We start from the raw sequence: 17,606 nt of genomic DNA, 5'->3' as shown, positions 1-17,606 counted from the left end.
TATTTGCAATCACCTTCTTTTTATTCAAATTAAGCGCTGCACTTGACCTCATAGAAAGCTACTCATGGGGCTGATGAATTGGGAAATATCTGGGCTTGGCTGATTTGGAAAGAGTGTGTACCATGTGGATAACCCTTGGACGAACACTTCACAAGGAGCAAGTTGATCTCCCAAGATTTTCTTTGTGATCTGGGACATCAACGCACTATGACCAGTTTAGAGGAGCAAACGTCAGAAGGAGGGAATTAAAAACAGTCAGTGATTGGATAACTTGTGAATTTTTGCATTAAAAATTAGGGATTAATATCCACCAAATCAAATGCCTCCAATTTCTGGAAGTATAATGGCCAGGAATGGTGCCCAGCTTCTCCCCCCTTTTCTGAAAAGGAATGCCCTTAACTTCATGTCCCTCATTTCAGCTTTGGTCTCTGGTGTATGCTGACGGGGCTTAAAAGCACTACCAGCCTTACGATCTTTGACAGTGAACTTCGTTTAATTTCTGCCACCCAATGTACATGTATTTTTAAAGACTATTCCCTCACAGAGCTGATTCTTCAAACAAAGAAACATTGTCACACTTGTGTTTCTTTTAAAGGCATCAGACATGAGAGTCCAAAAAGTACTCACCAGACATGCTACCAAGAGGTAATACCTTCCAGAGGTCTGGCAGAGCTCCATAGTCAATAGTGTCAGGGATGCCCTAACACCTCTAAAGGTATATCTACACAGCAGCTGGGAGGGCGCTTCCTAGCACAGGTAGAGACGTTCCAGCTGTGCTCGAGTTAGCGTGCTAAAAATAGCAGTGTGGCTTCAGTGGCAGCTTGGGACAACCACCAGTAGAAGCCTGCCTGGCCCCCTTGGTACGTACTTGGGTTGCTGTCTGTGCTGCTGTGTGGCCACAGTGCTATTTTTAGCATGCTAGCTTGAGCAGAGCTAGGACATGTCGGCCTGCTTGCTCTGTGAAGCATGCTCTCAGCTGCTGTGGAGATGGAGCCTATGAAAAATAGAATCTGTCTCACATTTAGTCCACAGGGATACTTTTCCAACACTGAACTGGACTTTTATTTTCATTATCCGTGGCCATGAGTTGAAGTAGATATTTTGTTGCTAATGCTTTCATCATGGAACGATAATTGATTAAAGTGCACAGAATTTTCAGCACAATTTTCACTCTCAGTAAGAAATGGACAAATCGTCAAAAATTAAGAGATTAAATATTGAAAAGCATCCAATATTTTGAATGCTTATGGGGACTATCTGAACCGGTTTGGCCTGCCAAATTGGTTGGAAAGCTCCCAAAACCAGGGCTGGGCCAATTTCAGCTGAGGTAGGGTGGAAAGGAGTTGACTTAAGCTAAATGGATATAAAGCACTCTTAACACTGATTGAGTGGCCACACACATGGTTGCACTGGTTTAACTACTTCAGTTTCTTAAAGAAATGGGTACAAAATTTTGTATGGAAACAAGTCTGAGGATGTCATGAAGTAACTGTTAACTGAGGAGAACAATATTTCAAAAGTGGGATTCACCCTCCTACGATGTTGTCATAACTTTTGCTGTTTGGCAATGCAAATACAAAAACCAAACACAACACAACACTTGAAAGTTTGGAGCAGGGAAAGAAACATCAAACACACACAAAATGTATGCAACTATTTTTAAAAAATTATGCAGCACAGAGATTTTCAGTGCTCTCGCTTCTATCAGAAAAACAATTTAGGGACTGAGTTCAATCCCAGGCTGTTTATGAATGCAGGGCTATTGTCTCGGTACCTGAATGCTTTCTTCAGATGAAGTGCGTTTTTGTTACAAGAGGAAAACTATAAACATGTACAATACAGAATAGTTCAGATCCCAAATGTTTATAGGATCCAAATGGTCTGTTCATATGTCAAAGTAGATAATTAATAAAAGATGAATAGCACAATACCAAAAGACATCTGTGATGGCTGCAGAAATGTAATGAAGACAATTTAATAAATCTCAAAACAAAACAAAACCCCACAAACATTTCTCAGCTCAAACGAATCAGCTAAGTTTTCAATAGAAATCACTTTAATCCACTGCAGTGGTTTGTACATATAGCACTTCCTACCCACAGTCTTTGTAAAAAACTTCTTTAGGGACCTGGATTGTACTGTAGGTGAATTTGTTTACTGTTCCTTTCCTCATACAAAATAAAATCACCAGACCATGAGTCAGAGGGAGCATTGGACAGAAGTGTCTGTGCTTTTGAGAAAAGGTTTAATCTTTTAAGGTTCCATTTAGTGAGCGTGTGGAACTTTGCCTTTGGTTGCAATAGCTCCAGAGACCTCAACAAAACTAGAGATGGTGGACCTGCTTTTGACTTGTGGTCTTGGGGTGGGCAGCAACTAGAGATAGGCAATCTTTGTAAGAGGCCCAATCCACCTCCCATTGAATTCTATGGAAGTTGTATCATGGATTTATTGGGTGCTAGCTCAAGCCCAAAATTTGGCTAAGCATCCAAAATTTTCAAAGCTTCTCAAGAATTTCACTGAGCCATTTTGGTTTACATATTAGGCTGAACAATCTCACAGTTGCAGAATAACTAGTGAGAATAACCTAGCCAATATTTTGGGAGTCCTACCTCCAGCTAAGATTGAGAGACAACTTTTGAAAGGTAAACCAATCTTAGTCCAGATATTAGGGCGATGGGAACCTTAGAAATACATTGCTAAAGTAAGAAATACATTAAAGTATATAAAATAATGAATGGTATGGAGAAGGTGGATCAAGAGGTGTTCTCTTGGTTTCAGAACAAGAAGAAGGGGACATTCAATTAAATTGAAAGGTGGCAAATTCAAAACCAATAAAAGGAGATACTTTTTCACACTACACATAATTAGTACTCATTGCCACAGCAATTGTTGAAGCCAAGAACTTAGTAAGATGCAAGAAGATACTGGAGGTTTATATGGAGAGGAAGAATATCAAGAGTTATAAATGTTATTGCTAAAGAACATTTTGGAAAGGATGTTAAATCTCATGCTTCAGAGCTTAAGTCAACCTCTAACTATTGAAGATCAGGACAAGCTCTAATGTAGGGGCTAATTATGCCACATCTGCCTACTGCAGTGTTTTTACACCTTCCCCTGAAGCATCGAATACTGGTCACCATCAGAGACTGGACACTGGATGGGATGGAGTTTGAATCTGAGCCAGTCTGGCAATTCTTATGTTACTAAATAAGAATAATAATTATATGGGAGTTGGGTCACTCATCCATAGTGGCAATGCTTCATAGGGGCTAAAGCGTTACAGACCTTATGCAGCTATGCAGGGCTAGATAAAGTTTCTGCTTCACTCCCCCGTTTGGCTCTCTACAGATTGCAGCTGCACCCTACTTTGAATGAGTAGATGGGAAGGTATGGAGAGGTGCAGGGATTGGGAGGAGTAACTGTCTAGAGGTTATGGGGAGCCAGATGTGTAATTTGCTATGAGGCGCTTCCCCCACACCCAGACTTTTCTTGGTTCTATATGTTCTATTATGTCTTCCACCTTTTTGTCCCTCCCCCCTCAAATTTTTCTGAAATGACTTGCCCCTGGGGCAAGAGGAAGGAACTGTGACAATCCGTCCTCTGGCCTGTTCCTGGGATGGTGCAACTTTGTGCTGCCCCTTCCTAAGGGCAGACTGTAAAGTTACAACCTGGCCCTGAGTGCTGTTGATTTGTAACTGAGAGCAAGGTGCATGGTGCTGTTGAACTGAGGGACAGTGACCAGCTGAGATAGATAAAAACAACAGAAAAGTGAGATGAAAAGAGTCTCTGTGAGTTTGCCCAAAGTTAATACTATTCTGTTTTTACTGACGTCTATTTTTTCTTGGGGCTCCTGAAGCTGGATTGGTGCCCTTTACAGAAATGGCTTAGGGGGCTCTGACTCACAGCTAGTTATGAGTCACAGCAGCATGGTAAGTTTTTTAATTAACTGTATTAATTTTCTAGAAAATCCATAGAAAATTATGGAATTTATGAAAGAATTATATGCACAGAGATCATCATAATTTCATGGTAATGCATTATCAAAAATCAATGATAATGTATTGGATAAGGTGATATGGGACTACGGTAGGAGCTGATATTTAGGGCCTGATTCTGATCTCATTTACACTGGAGTAAATAAATAATAACGCCCTTGAAATCGGAGTGACACTGGCGTGAAACTGGTGTGTCAGGTGAATGCAACAAAGGCAGAGAAGAAACTAAAAAACAACACACAAAGGCACTTAAATTTATTCACATCTCACTCTCAAACAACACATTTTAATGTATGTTTTTAAAATAATTAAAGTCGTGCTATCACAACCACAACTCCGGAATGTTAGATATCCTTGTAAAACAGAACAACGGGCACAGTTCCAAAGCAAGCTGTCATTGCTGTCTAAGCTGCTCTACCCAATGGAGGGTATATGATGGATGGAGTTAGTAGTGTAACAAGTATTTAAGAATCAAAATGACTACAACGGCTATATCCCATGGTTATTATTCTGATTTAGAACAGTTAAAAAGGCACCATGTTGCTATAGATGTCCTTCTCTTTACAGCTGTCAGAAATGAGAGGGTCCAGATACATCTTAATCTTTGACAATTCTCACATATTCCCCATGTGCTTAGAATGCATAGAGCTCAGAGTAGAACTCTACTATAAAGGCACAACTGCATCCTGTGTAAATTGTTGGGGGAAGTTTTCCATATATAAATATTTGCAATCATTGTTTTCCAAACATTGGCAAACAGAGGTCCCCATTGTGGTCAGGGGACTACTTGCACAGTAAGGTACTACTTAGGCTGTAAGGGCGGTAGGATCTGGTCCTTAGTTATTTATAACTGTGCATACTGCAGCCTATTGGGTGTTTGCAAAACAATTCCACTATTTCTATTCATTATTCATGGTGTCACATGGATTTGTTTCTGCTTTCTGACTGGATGACTGAAACTTTATACAAGAGAATTTAGGTATTTGTATGGAAAAACAGCCATTCCCTAACATTTATGTGCACAAAAACCAGTTTGCTTAAATGCTAATGGCAAAATGAACAAAAGGGATGCAAACATGACTGAATTGAAAAGCAGGTCAGTATTACACACAATATTCACATTTTTTGCATTATTCGCCCCATTCAGCTGTTAAGAATAACTCGTTTTGTTCTTTTTTGGAACCATTACTCCTTGCTATTAAAGTAAGACTCTGCAATCGTGTGATTGTGAGAAGTAGAAAAATAGCAGCATCAAGTTTAATGTGTGCCTGCTTTTGTGCCGTTCCCATTCAGCTTTTCTCCTCTTTGCAGTCTAGTTCCTACTTGTTTTCTAAACCCAGTATAACGATCTTCTAGGAAATTGTATACTCATCATTCTGTTTTGAAATGTTGACAGTTGCCATAATGGCAGAGTTAGTTTCTCAGCAGTTAACTATGATCCCTTCCTATACGTTGGACCTCAGAGCTCTTCTGACTGAATTAATTTCTCTGAATAAAAAGTTGTCTGATGAATGCCATAATCATCAGTAGGTGGCATTTGCTTGCAATATCCTCTGATTCACTTTGCTTCCTGCTGACTCACTCTCTCATGTGTCCTTTTGGGACATGAATTCTAATAAAGCACAGGGAGAAATCTTAATTTTCAAGATAAATCATGTCTTAAAAATGTTCACCTTTTTCATTATGATTTTCCTGAATATTTCCTGTCTTTTCACATTGCTTATAGCATGATATAGTGACCACTACAGAAGTCCCATTGATATTCTTCTATAGTGCCTTTCACATTGCTCCCCTGAGCTATTTTACCTCGCTGTTTGCGGGAGTTTCTCTCAGCAGTTCTCCCATTCTCTCAGCTTGTCTATCCTTTTGCCTTAGGAGATTTCTTTGGTCCAGTGATGTTACCCTAGTTAGCACAAAAGAGGGAGCAGGCCTGAGAAGGACAGTATGTCCAGGATCCAGCATGCATCTCATGCAGATTACCAGTGAGAAGGTGGTCCTTTTCTGAACACCTTTATGAGGGAGCAACTGGAGGATGACCTAAGGGCAAATGCTTGAAAAACCTGCTCTCCCAGGACAAGGACAATTTTTTGCCCCCGGAATGTTCAATGTGGGGCCAGGAGCTGCCAGATCCTTCTTTGGAAGAATTGGGAGTAGGAGATGCTGGGAGAGGAGCATGAAATAACAGCAGCTTTGGGGCCCTGTCGAAGTCCCAAGTTGAGGGCAACAAAGTGTCTGGGCAGGGGAAAAGGGAATGCTGTGAAAGTATTATTAGTCTCACTTTAAAGATGGAGAAACTGAGGCAGCATGGTTAAATGGTGCTATGTCTCCGGCAGATCTCCAAGACACTCCCTTCACATAGTCCCCATTTTCTTTACACAAGAAGAGGTACCCTGCATTGGAAGAAGCCTTGGGCAGTTTCCTTGTCCCTCCATCGATATCTCAGAATAGAGCCATGATCAGACTCCGCAAATTTAGTATAGAGGGTACTGTATAATGAGTACATTTTTGTTGATTTGGTAAACATTTAGAAACCCTTTTCTGCTAAAGAACATCCAGTTGTTCCAAAATAAGATGCAGCTGCAGTATGGGCAAATAATAGCTGCATAATCAGAGAGAAGGTGGAATCATACTTGTTACCACCTGCTGTCAGTCTGTAGGACTAAGATGAGCCCAAACTCTCCACAGCTCACCAAGGTTTGTTTATTTTATTATCATTTTAGAGCTCTGCAGTCTTTAAAAGGCAGCTTGGAATCAACTGCCAAGCTCAGATGTTTAACCAAGATTTGTTGACAAAGCTGGAAACAACATTAGTGAGTCAGGTTCACATTTTATGGACTGCTAAAAAGTAAACATTATTAATTCAGTTTTGCTTCCTTTTTATTATTTTTCAGCCTGAGGAAAAGGCTATTAAAATCAGATTTGTGCTTTATTATTCAATAAAGACAGTAATTTGTCACTGGAAAATAATGCCGGTGTGGTCAGCATCAGACAGAAGATCAAAAGGAACAGCATTGAGATCATTGGAGAATAACAAAAATAGCAAATATCTAAGAACTGAACCTTGAGGCACATCAGACTAAACTGGGAAAATATCAGCCGTGATGAATTTTAGTTCTTTAGATTTAAATTTATTTTTTTAAAAGGACTCCCACACAAAAGTGCTGAATGCCCTGACAGTAATTAGACTGATCGCTCAACATATTGAAATGAGAGATGGGCCAGTTAGACAGGATTCAGATATAGTTCCTGATTAGAGTGTAGGCTCTAGATTCAGATTGGGAATGGTTTCAAAAATCTCACAAGCTCTTTGGTCATCCTCAGTGATTAAACTGTCACAAGATCAGCTGTACTCAGTAGCTTTCTGTGATTTTGATACTGAATCTTGTGAGAATGCTTGTCAGATGCATCAAACCATGTGCAGAAAATAGGCCCCTTCTAGTTTTGGATTTGACCTGGAACCTAGCCATAGGGCCTGCTAGTAGTTACCACTGTCAACCTTGTGAAACAGCACCCGAAGTAGGAGTCAGAACATGTTATGAAGAAGTATGGAGTATAGAACATCTGTTGTTGACAACTATCATCTACATTCTGTTCCAGTAGGTTAATACACCCATATTGTAATTGAAAGGTTATTCCTGTTTTATATAAATCCAAGTTTGCTATTTAAATCTGTTCTTTACTTTTTGTTATAAAATGATGACGATGATGATGATTTTCTAAAAATTAAAGTGGACAAATGCAGACCTTACTCTGAATGCTGATTATTGAGGACTGAGACAAGTAGACTTTTTGAAGCCTATAAGAGTTTAGATATGCTGTACCTGGGTGCTTAATGGTCTAGGCCCAGGTTATCTAAAAGATTGCCTAAAGCTCCAGGATAAAGACTATGGTAAACAACTCTGCTCCTCAGGCACTATTGAACTCTACCACAAAAGTGAAGCTCCTCTGTGCAGGAGACGAGCCCTCTCGGGGCCAGCTAAAGACTGTGGAACAAATTCCCCCAGGACCTAAGTCCTGTCACAAACCTTAACACTTTCCACTATAAGTGCAAGGCACATTTCTTTGATTTGCCTTCTCTGACATACACATAGTAGCCTTTATTTTTAGAGAGCCGCAAAACCTAAACCCTACCAAAATAAAACATTCCACTGCACACACAGTTCTCCCCCTTCAGAGAAGATGAGAAAGTAAATGAACCATGTGCGAGAGATATTAATCATGTAACTTAATGCACTACTGGAAGGTGGCCAGGAGATAGGCAATATAAGAACCTGAATAGAATAGAAAAGAATAGAGTTTGCTTGTGCCTTTAGGTACAACCCATAGTGCAGGGTAGTGTGAAGGTGAAATACCCCACTAGAAGTACCAGGAGGCATTCTGCCTTTGGAAAGGAGCACCTCAGAAGAAGTATGGCTGCTGTGCCATCTTGCTACAGGGTTCAGTGCTCCCCTCACCTTCCGTAGAGGCCAACTCTTTTCGATGATGTGGAGGAAGGCTGGAAATGGCCCTATCCTCCATGGACAGAGTAGCACCAGCAGCACTACTAGCCTGGAGCCTCAGTCCAGTTCAGAAAAGCACAAATTTGCCAGTGCATTTGATCCCTGTCAGGGGACAAGGTGGGGAAGCAGTGGCCTCCAGCAGCCTCCCCCACTTGAACTTCCCCCAGTGCACCAGTATAGGGAAGAGGCACAATGTGGCTTCCTATCTTGCTGAATGTCTTCACAGCCGAACACTCTAAGATGGTATGCTTATCAGATCTTCTTGTGACTGCAAAATTGGTACGAAATTCTCATGAACTGGGCTGGAAGCATCAACTCATGATATTTTGGCATTTCCACTTTCAGTGCCAAAGACAAAACAAATGCATCTCTACCCCCATATAACGCTGTCCTCGGGAGCCAAAAAATCTTAGCGCGTTATAGGTGAAACTGCGTTATATCAAACTTGCTTTGATCCACCGGAGCATGCAGCCCCGCTCCCCTGGAGCGCTGCTTTAGCGCGTTATATCCGAATTCGTGTTATATCAGGTGGCATTATATGGGGCAAAGGTTCAGGTTGGTTCTCATTTTTTTCTGGAGCAGTTTGCCCATCCCTATCAACATATTCTCAAATATATATGTTCTCAAAAGTTAATCAGAAGCCATTTTAATTCCTCTAGGGCAGGACTTCCCAAACTTTTTGCTGGCACAACCCCCTTTTAATGAAGTATTTCCTGCTGAGACCCAGACAGCATGGATGATGACATTTTGAAAAGCAAAATGGCATCCTCCATACACTAGGGATCACCACCCAATCTGCTGATGATGCAAGCCCACTTAGGGTTATGACCCACAGTTTGGGAACCACTTCTTTAGGGCCTGAAGGGATGTAGTTTTGTTTTTTTGACCTTGTCACCAATACTGAGCCCAGAATGCTGAGAATATCATAACACCTTTGGTCTAATATACAAAACATATCCATAAATAAAGCTTTTTTCCAGCAGCAATGTCTTGCATTGGGTATCATTTGAAATCAGATTTGAGAACTGCAATGATTTCGTGAAGATACTATAAATATTAGTATTGTGTCACTGGAAAGACATTATAGACAGATTTGTAACTGGATGCAACACATCAATTTTTCTTTCAGTGAAGTTAAATGATACAAGAATTGCATATTATGCCCCAAAGAGCTAATGGAGTTTCTTTTCATGGGAGCCTATTCCACAGGGTAATAAAGCTCTTCAGAATGTCATTAAAAGAATTGGAAATTAACTTTTTATGTGGACATTACCAGTCTGTGAGGTTATTTTTTGTATATAGTTAAGATGTCATTGGCCTGCTATCAGAGCTGCGCAAATACTAAGAAAACTGATCCATGAATACAAGAGCCCAGTTCATTTCAAAATAATTAGTGAGCTCAGATTATTCATTATTCACAAGTGGTGAGTGGTCATGAAAATGTGCCCAAATCTAAAATGGTTCAAGACTTTCAGTGTGAATGATTATTTATCTAAAGATTTATCAGGGAAGTAGGTAATTTATATTTTAGTATTTGCAGTTTGCTATATTCTTGGTTAAAATGTTTCACTCCACTCAGGGAGCAGAAAATATCATGTGCTTTGTCATCTATTCCATATGTCACAAATAACTAATAGTGATCCAAAGCAAGCAGTCTGCAAACAAACAATGATAATTATTCATTTAAACAAGCTGGCGTATGCTTACAAATAATAAATATCTTTTTAGAAAATTGGGACAGGGTGCTGAATGATTTACTAACCAAAATAGAGCGAAATTAATAATTATTGATCATGAATACTCTACCAGCTCCAGCTTGTGTTTTATTAAGAGACCTCATAAGTTTAATATCTTAAAATTTCATAACTACACAGTGCAGTTTTTCAGACAACTTGCATTTAATACTATATGTACATTATTTCACTAGACATAGCAGTTGGAAGGTGATATAACATCAACCACCAATTCAAAAGCTACACTTTTTCTTAGAGTTCAGAAAACATTTCATTAGCTACCTTATAAAAGGAATTATCTGATTGATTGTTGAAACTCTGGACTGTGTGAGTATTCAGTGCAATAGTGCACTTTGGGATTTGTTAGTTAATTTCTCCTTCTAGAAATCATACAATCGTAGAATCATAGGACTGGAAGGGACCTTGAAAAGTCATTAAGTCCAGTCCCCTGCACTCCTGGCAGGACTAAGTATTATCTAGATCATCCCCGACAGGTGTTTGTCTAACCTGCTCTTAAAAATCCCCAATGATGGAGATTCCACAACCTCCCTAGGCAATTTGTTCCAGTGCTTAACCACTCTGACAGGAAGTTTCTTCTAATGTCCAGCGTAACCTGTCCTTGCTGCAATTTAAGCCCATCGCTTCTTGTCCTTGTCCTTAACCCTCAGAGGTTAAGAACAATTTTTCACCCTCCTCCTTGTAACAACCTTTTATGTACTTGAAAACTGTTATGCCCCCCTTAGTCTTCTCTTCTCCAGAAGAAACAAACCCAGTTTTTTCACTCTTCCCTCATACGTCATGTTTTCTAGACCTTTAATCATTTTTGTTGCTCTTCTCTGGACTTTCTCCAGTTTGTCCACATTTTTCCTGAAATGTTTATTCAGGGCCTGATCCAAAGCCCACTGAAGTTAATGGACAGACACCCATTAACTTGAATGAGCTTTGGAATGTAACATTGAAGGAGAGAGAAAAAAAATCTAACAAATTACAGTAGCATTTTACATTCATATGGTACTTTTCCTCATCAAGGAGACAGAAGCCATTCCAAAACTAAATACATTGGGCACTACTAAAATGCAGCTGCCGAAGCTGGGGAGAGCGGCAGCCATCTAGAGCATAGCATATGGCACAACATTCAATGGAAGGGAAATTTTATCCCAGATCATCAGAAGAAACCCCGATGCTCATAAAAAGTGACAAGTACAGTTATTAGAAAGTGACAGGCAATAGTAGTGTGGGATTCACTTATTACAAACATAGATAGTTGGGCTTGTGATGACCAGGAGAACTACATTGTGAAGTGACTATACAATGCAAATGTAGCGGATCTCACGAGATGTATAGCTAGCTTTATAGGTAGTATTAGGGAGGAGCAGATGGCTGTGGTACACAGAGGTACCAACAACACAGGGAAATGTAGGAGAGAGAGGTCCTGGAGGAAGATTTAGACTGCTAGGTAAGAGATTAGAAGTCCAGGATCTCCATGGTAGCATTTTCTGAAATGCTTCCTTTTCTATGTGCAGGGTCAGAAAAACAGGCAGAACTGCAAAGTCTCAACGTGTGGATGAGATGATGGTATAGGGAGGAGGAATTTAGGTTAGGGATGAATTTATTAAAGGTGAACTCTATATCCTAGTAAAGAGAATAGTAAAGAGTTGATAAAATATTGATAGGGGCTAGTGAGGAGCAGTTAAATGTCAGAGTCTCACTGAAATCTTACACATGAAGGCAAACAACTGAATATTGACAAACTGCACAAGTGTTTATATACAAATGTTAGAAGTCTAAATACTAAGACAGGTGAATTGGAGTGCCTGGCCTTAAATGAGGATATTGAAATAGTAGGCATCAGAGAAACTTAGGGGAATGAGGATATTCTATGGGACACCAGGATATAAAATATATAGGTATGACAGAGGTCATGCTGGGTAGGAGGGGAGTGGCATTCTGTGTTAAAGAAAACAGAGTAAAATAAGGCAAAAATCTTAAATGAAACAAACTGTACCATAGAATCCCTATGTATATAAATTCCATGACTGAGTAATTAAGAGTATAGCAGTAGACATATACTACAGACCACCTAACCATTATTCCCACAGGAAAATGGCTGACTAAGTATTAATATTTGATCAACTACATTTGGTTAATAACATAATAAAAGCATCCTGATTGGTTAATAATTAAATCTCACCATGTCTTAATATCATGTGCTGCAAAGAGCCACAGGAGACATATTATAGAACCTTGGGAGCCTCAGTCTGAGTATCACTGAGTATCACTGCACTATATAAATCCATGGTCTGTCCACACCTTGAATACTGTGTACAGTTCTGGTCACCCCACCTCAAAAAGGATATAGTGGAACTTGAAAAGGTTCAGAGAAGGGCAACCAAGATGATCCAGGATATGGAACCGCTTCTGTATGACGAGAGACTAAAAAGATAAGGGTTGTTTGAGCTTAGGAAAGAGACGACTAAGGAGGGGATATGATAGAGAACTATAAAATCATGAATGGTATGGAAAAAAGGTGAATAGAGATGTGTTATTTACCTTTTCCCACAATACAAAAACTTAATAAGCAGCAGGTTTAATATAAACAAGAAAAGTACTTTTTCCACACAATATAAATTAACCTGGGGATCTCATTGCCATGAGATGTTGTAAAGGCCAAAAGTATAACTGGATTCAAAAAAGAACTAGATAAATTCATGGAGGATAGGTCCATCCATGGCTATTAGGCAAGATGGTCAGAAAAGCAACACCATGCTTGGGGCAACCCAGAGCCGTCCCTACCCATACGCAAAGTATGCAGCTGCATAGGGCACCAGGAAATGTGGGGCACCAAATTTCCTGGTGCTCTACGCAGCTGTGTGCTGCTCCAGCCCCTGCTCCACCCCAGCCCCGCCCACTCCACTCCACCTCTTCCCCAAAGCCCCCATCTCTGCTCTGCCCCCGCTCCTTCCTGCCCCTGCTCCACCCCTACTCCCATGAGGACTGCAACAGGGTCAGGCCTGCATTTACCGGCGGTGGGAAGTGCAGCGACCCAGGCCCAGCTGTGCCACCAGTGAGTGCTGGGGGGTGGTTCCTCCCTACCCCCCAAGGGTGGGAGGGGGGCTGCGTGGGGCCCCAGAATGGCTAGGGATGGCACTGGGGCAACCTTAAACCTTTGACTTCCAGAAGCTGGTAGATGAAGACAGGGGTGGAGGACTGTATCTGCCCTGTTCTATACACTCTCCCTGAAGCTCTAATACTGTCCACTGTTGGAGACAGGCTACGGGGCTGGATGGACCATAGCTTTGATCCAATATGGCAGTTCTTTTGTTCTTACATAATATCACAGAGCAGATGAGACCTTGACTTCTAAGGATAGTTTTTACTGAAAGTTCAAGTGCTTCAGAGCATTTAGAGCTCTAAAAATGTGCATTTTAAATTTTAATAAATAATAACACTTAATTCTAATACAGTGCTTTTCAATAGTATATATATCTTAACATCCTTTAGAAAGGAAATCAGTATCATTATCCCCATTTTACAGATGGGGGGACTGAGGCACAGAGAGAGGAATAAAAACAAATTTAAGAAGAGTGCAGCAGTAACTCATACAAAATAAAAGCTATCCAAAAAGTTGCTGAGGGGACTACATGGCAACAACTTCCAGTTTAATTTTCATTTTCGTCATCTAAATAAAGCACATATTTTCTTTATAAACTGTTCTAAGAGATGTCTCATGATTTGTCACATTTGTTTGCATGCAATGCAGGAAAGAGGGGCATTTTGGGTCCCCTGTTGTGGGTTTTGAATGGACTGTTAGTAGTGAAAGCTTTACCCACACAAAAATAGCCTGGTCAGCAGCATGGCACAAGAATACTGCCATCAGTCCTCAGTAGTAGAACAACAGGGGGTGTAATAGGTCCTAGCCGGGGCTCGACCCTTCCGGGTAGGAGGGGAGCCACACCGACTCACTACTGTGGGAACAAGCAGTCAGTTAGTCCCGCAACTCCGGCTCTTTAACTGTGGTTGCTCCGACTCTGCACCAAAGCTCAGGCCCTTGACTGCAGGGGGCTGAGCGAGCAAGCAGTTCAGGAGCCCAGGCCCTGGATCAGGGCGGGGCAAACACAGGTAGCTCAGGCCCTTGTTTGCAGGGGCTGAGCGGATAAACAGTTCAGGTAAGGCACGCCTAGGCTTCCGTAGCCGAGCGCTGGGTGAGGGGAAAGCCTGCCACCCGTGCGGAGGGTGGCAGGGGGGAAACGCAGGCCCACCCACTCCACTGCGTTCCAGCCCGGGGCCCTAACAGCGGTTGCTGCCGCTGCTGGTCAGTGGGGTATCCAGACCGCAACACACTGACATAGGCTCACACTCGGTTACAGCCGGACCGGGGTCGGCTACCCCCGGGCTGCTTCCATGATCCCCCTCAACGCCTACCTCGTTCGTCGCGCCGGGATCGGGCCAGTCCATCTGCATGGGCTCCTCTCTGCCCGGGCTCGGCGGCAAGTCCGGTAGCTCTGCCGGGAAGTCCGGCCAATGGTCCTCAGGCGGCTCCTCTGGATAGCAGCAGGGGCGAAGGGGTTCGGGTCCAGTCTCACCCTCCGGGTTAGTGGGGTGCGGTTCCCAGGGATTCTCCCAGTGACGGGCGTGAACGGACTCCGGCGGCTCCTCCTCGTAGCGGGCCCGGGGTAGCTCAGGCCAGCTAGGGTCCAGGCCTCGGTCTTCGACGGTCTCCTGGCCGGGAGCTTCCGGCCGCACGTCTGCTCCCTGTGGTGGCTGGCCGCAGACTGAGCTCTGGCGGCCGGCCTTTATACTTCCTGTCCCGCCCCTTGACTTCCGGGGGGCGGGGACAGGCGGTGGTGGTCCCACCCACTCTGGGGTCTGCACGTGGGCTCCCTCTTCTGGGCAGGAGGGGAGCCACACCGACTCACTACAGGGGGTAATTTATGATAACTGGGAAATCAAGCATATAAAAGCGATGGCTATTTCTCTTTTTCCTCACAGTATGAGCTGTGAAGTTCATCTCTTCATGGTGTCTGTGTCGATATTTTCAGAGCTATCGAATTTACATAGTTCTTGCCAATCTGAATGATGACACCGCTAAAGCCACAGAAGTTTATTTCAGGGAGGAGATGAAGATGAAAATGAATTAAAAAAAAATGTTTTATTATGATTAAAAGGTGGGGCTCCACTGAGGCTCATAAGTTACATTGTTTGTGGAATTATTATTATTTGTATCAGAGTAGTGCCAAAAAGACCCAAATCTAGTTTGGGGGCTCCATTGTACTACCTGCCGTACAAACACATAAGAAGATACACTTCCTATCCAAAAAACTACAGAAGGGAACAGGGGAGTGCAATGACTACTAGAGGGAAAGCAGGAAAGAGGATAAAGGTAATGAAAATAAAACCAGTGGTTACATAGGTTAATTTATTGCACTATTTGTTGGCTACAAATTAGTATCAAGTTTTTAAATTATGTACAACAAAATCAGCTATTCCAGACTATTGCACAACCTAACTAGCATTGGTTGTGTGACTTAAGATAGGCATCATAGCAGAAGTGAGTTCCAAGGAAGAATTTGAAGGAAAAGAGAATAGTAGCCTTCTAGATTAATTCAGTTAGTGCAGTTCATTGACATTCTGCCCACGGGGCACATCTGAAATGAAATTTGCTTCTCTCGCCAAGCTAAATTAAAGGACAATGTACTCCTAATCCTATTTTAATTGACACTAGGTCTTATCCCTGTTCCACACTTACATGTGATGGTTCTTGAGATACTCTGGACTCTGAGTCATGTTGTTACGCCCCTGCCTCTAACGTGAGGGAGACGTTTTGGGGCTTCACCAGGTGTCAGCTCCCTGACACCACCAGCCTGAGAGTTATCCAAACACCCTCCTCTGGGCTATGGCAGCCCTGACTTTGCCTTGCATGTTAACAATAAGTGCACTCCAGCCCCCAAACCCCTTTGACGCATTCTCCTGTAGTGTCCAGCCCCTTCTCCACTGAATGGTCACAGAAATACCAGGTCTGCTGTCCTTAGGAGAACAGTGTACATGCCAGCTTGTATGATTCAACTCAGGATCAGCACCTTGCTTAATATCACAGCACTGAGATATATTTATATATAGTGAAATCAAGGCTAAGTTTACCCTCTCTATGACCACCTGGGTCCCGGCCTCCTGCCGGGCCCAGTCCATTTGGGTCTCTCTGTTCATAACTGGCGTGGCGACGGGCTGAGTCCCAGCCTCTTGTGGGGTCCCCTCTGTCCCAGTCACCATCTCGGCCACGTTTGGTCTCACCAGGCCTACAGGCACCTCCGCCAGTTGGTCCTCAGTCCCTCTGAGGGGGCAGTGCCTCTTTACATGGCCTGGTTCCCAGCAGCCCCCCGGCCTTTGGGCTGCCCGGGACTTCCCTGTTTGGTCCTTCTCAGGGCCAGCCTCTTCTGGGCAGGGCACTCCCTCCATAGGTGCCCCCGCCATCGACAGGCCCAACACCTCCTTTGCCGCCTGCCTTCCTTTGCCAGATGGCCTCTCATCGGGGCTTGCACCTTCCCCAGTCCTGGGTGAGGCTGCCTGCCCCCATCCCAGTAGGGATAAGTCACTCTCACATGTCCAGTTACTCCGCAGGCGTAGTAAGTCCTGTGCCCTGTCTCCGGCTTCCTGGCCTTGGCGCTCCACTGCCTACGCCCTCCGCGGCTTCTTTGGAACTGCTGGCGAAGAAGTTGTGCCAAGGCCCGTTGCTCCCTTACCAGCTGGGCCATTTGTCCATGGAGGGTCTCCTGCGCCTCCCATAATCCCTCCTGGGTTTCCCGGATTCCCTGTAGGACGTCAGCCCCCTTCCTCGGGGACGCTGACATGGGGACCCACCCAGGGACAACACCTGGGGTCTCCCCATAGTATACCCCAGTGTACCCAGGATCCATCATTCTCTGTGTCTCTCCACCGTCTATGGGCAATAGTCCTGCTGTCCTCACCTTGCCCCTTGTCTCAGGGTGGACCACATATGCCCACATTCTTCACTAAATGTAAAGGGTACAGACTCACCCCTGTGGCCTCCTACTGGTCGCCCAGGGAATTAGCTCACCAGCCTCTGGAGGGCCCTCTGCAGGCCAGTGATCCACCTTGTCCTCTGATGGCGCCCGTGTCCCTCCCAGGACCCAGGACCCCTATTACTGGGATGCTGCCCCCTGGCAGTACCCCACAGATCTGGGTCTCCCCTCCCTGGGGAACCCCCACTCACTATCCCCATCTTGCCTCAGCACTAGGACCTCTGCCAGTCAGCAACTAGCCCCCACTCCCTGGGGCAGACTGCAGTATAGGTCACTCATCACTGGCAAGGGAGGTTTGGACCTGCTGCTTTGGCCTAGCCCTGGGCTGCCCTCTGCAACCCC

The sequence above is a fragment of the Malaclemys terrapin genome, chromosome 3, assembly GCF_027887155.1.
Source record: "Malaclemys terrapin pileata isolate rMalTer1 chromosome 3, rMalTer1.hap1, whole genome shotgun sequence".
Lineage (NCBI taxonomy): Eukaryota > Metazoa > Chordata > Testudines > Emydidae > Malaclemys > Malaclemys terrapin.
Note: the sequence above shows the minus strand (reverse complement) of the source record.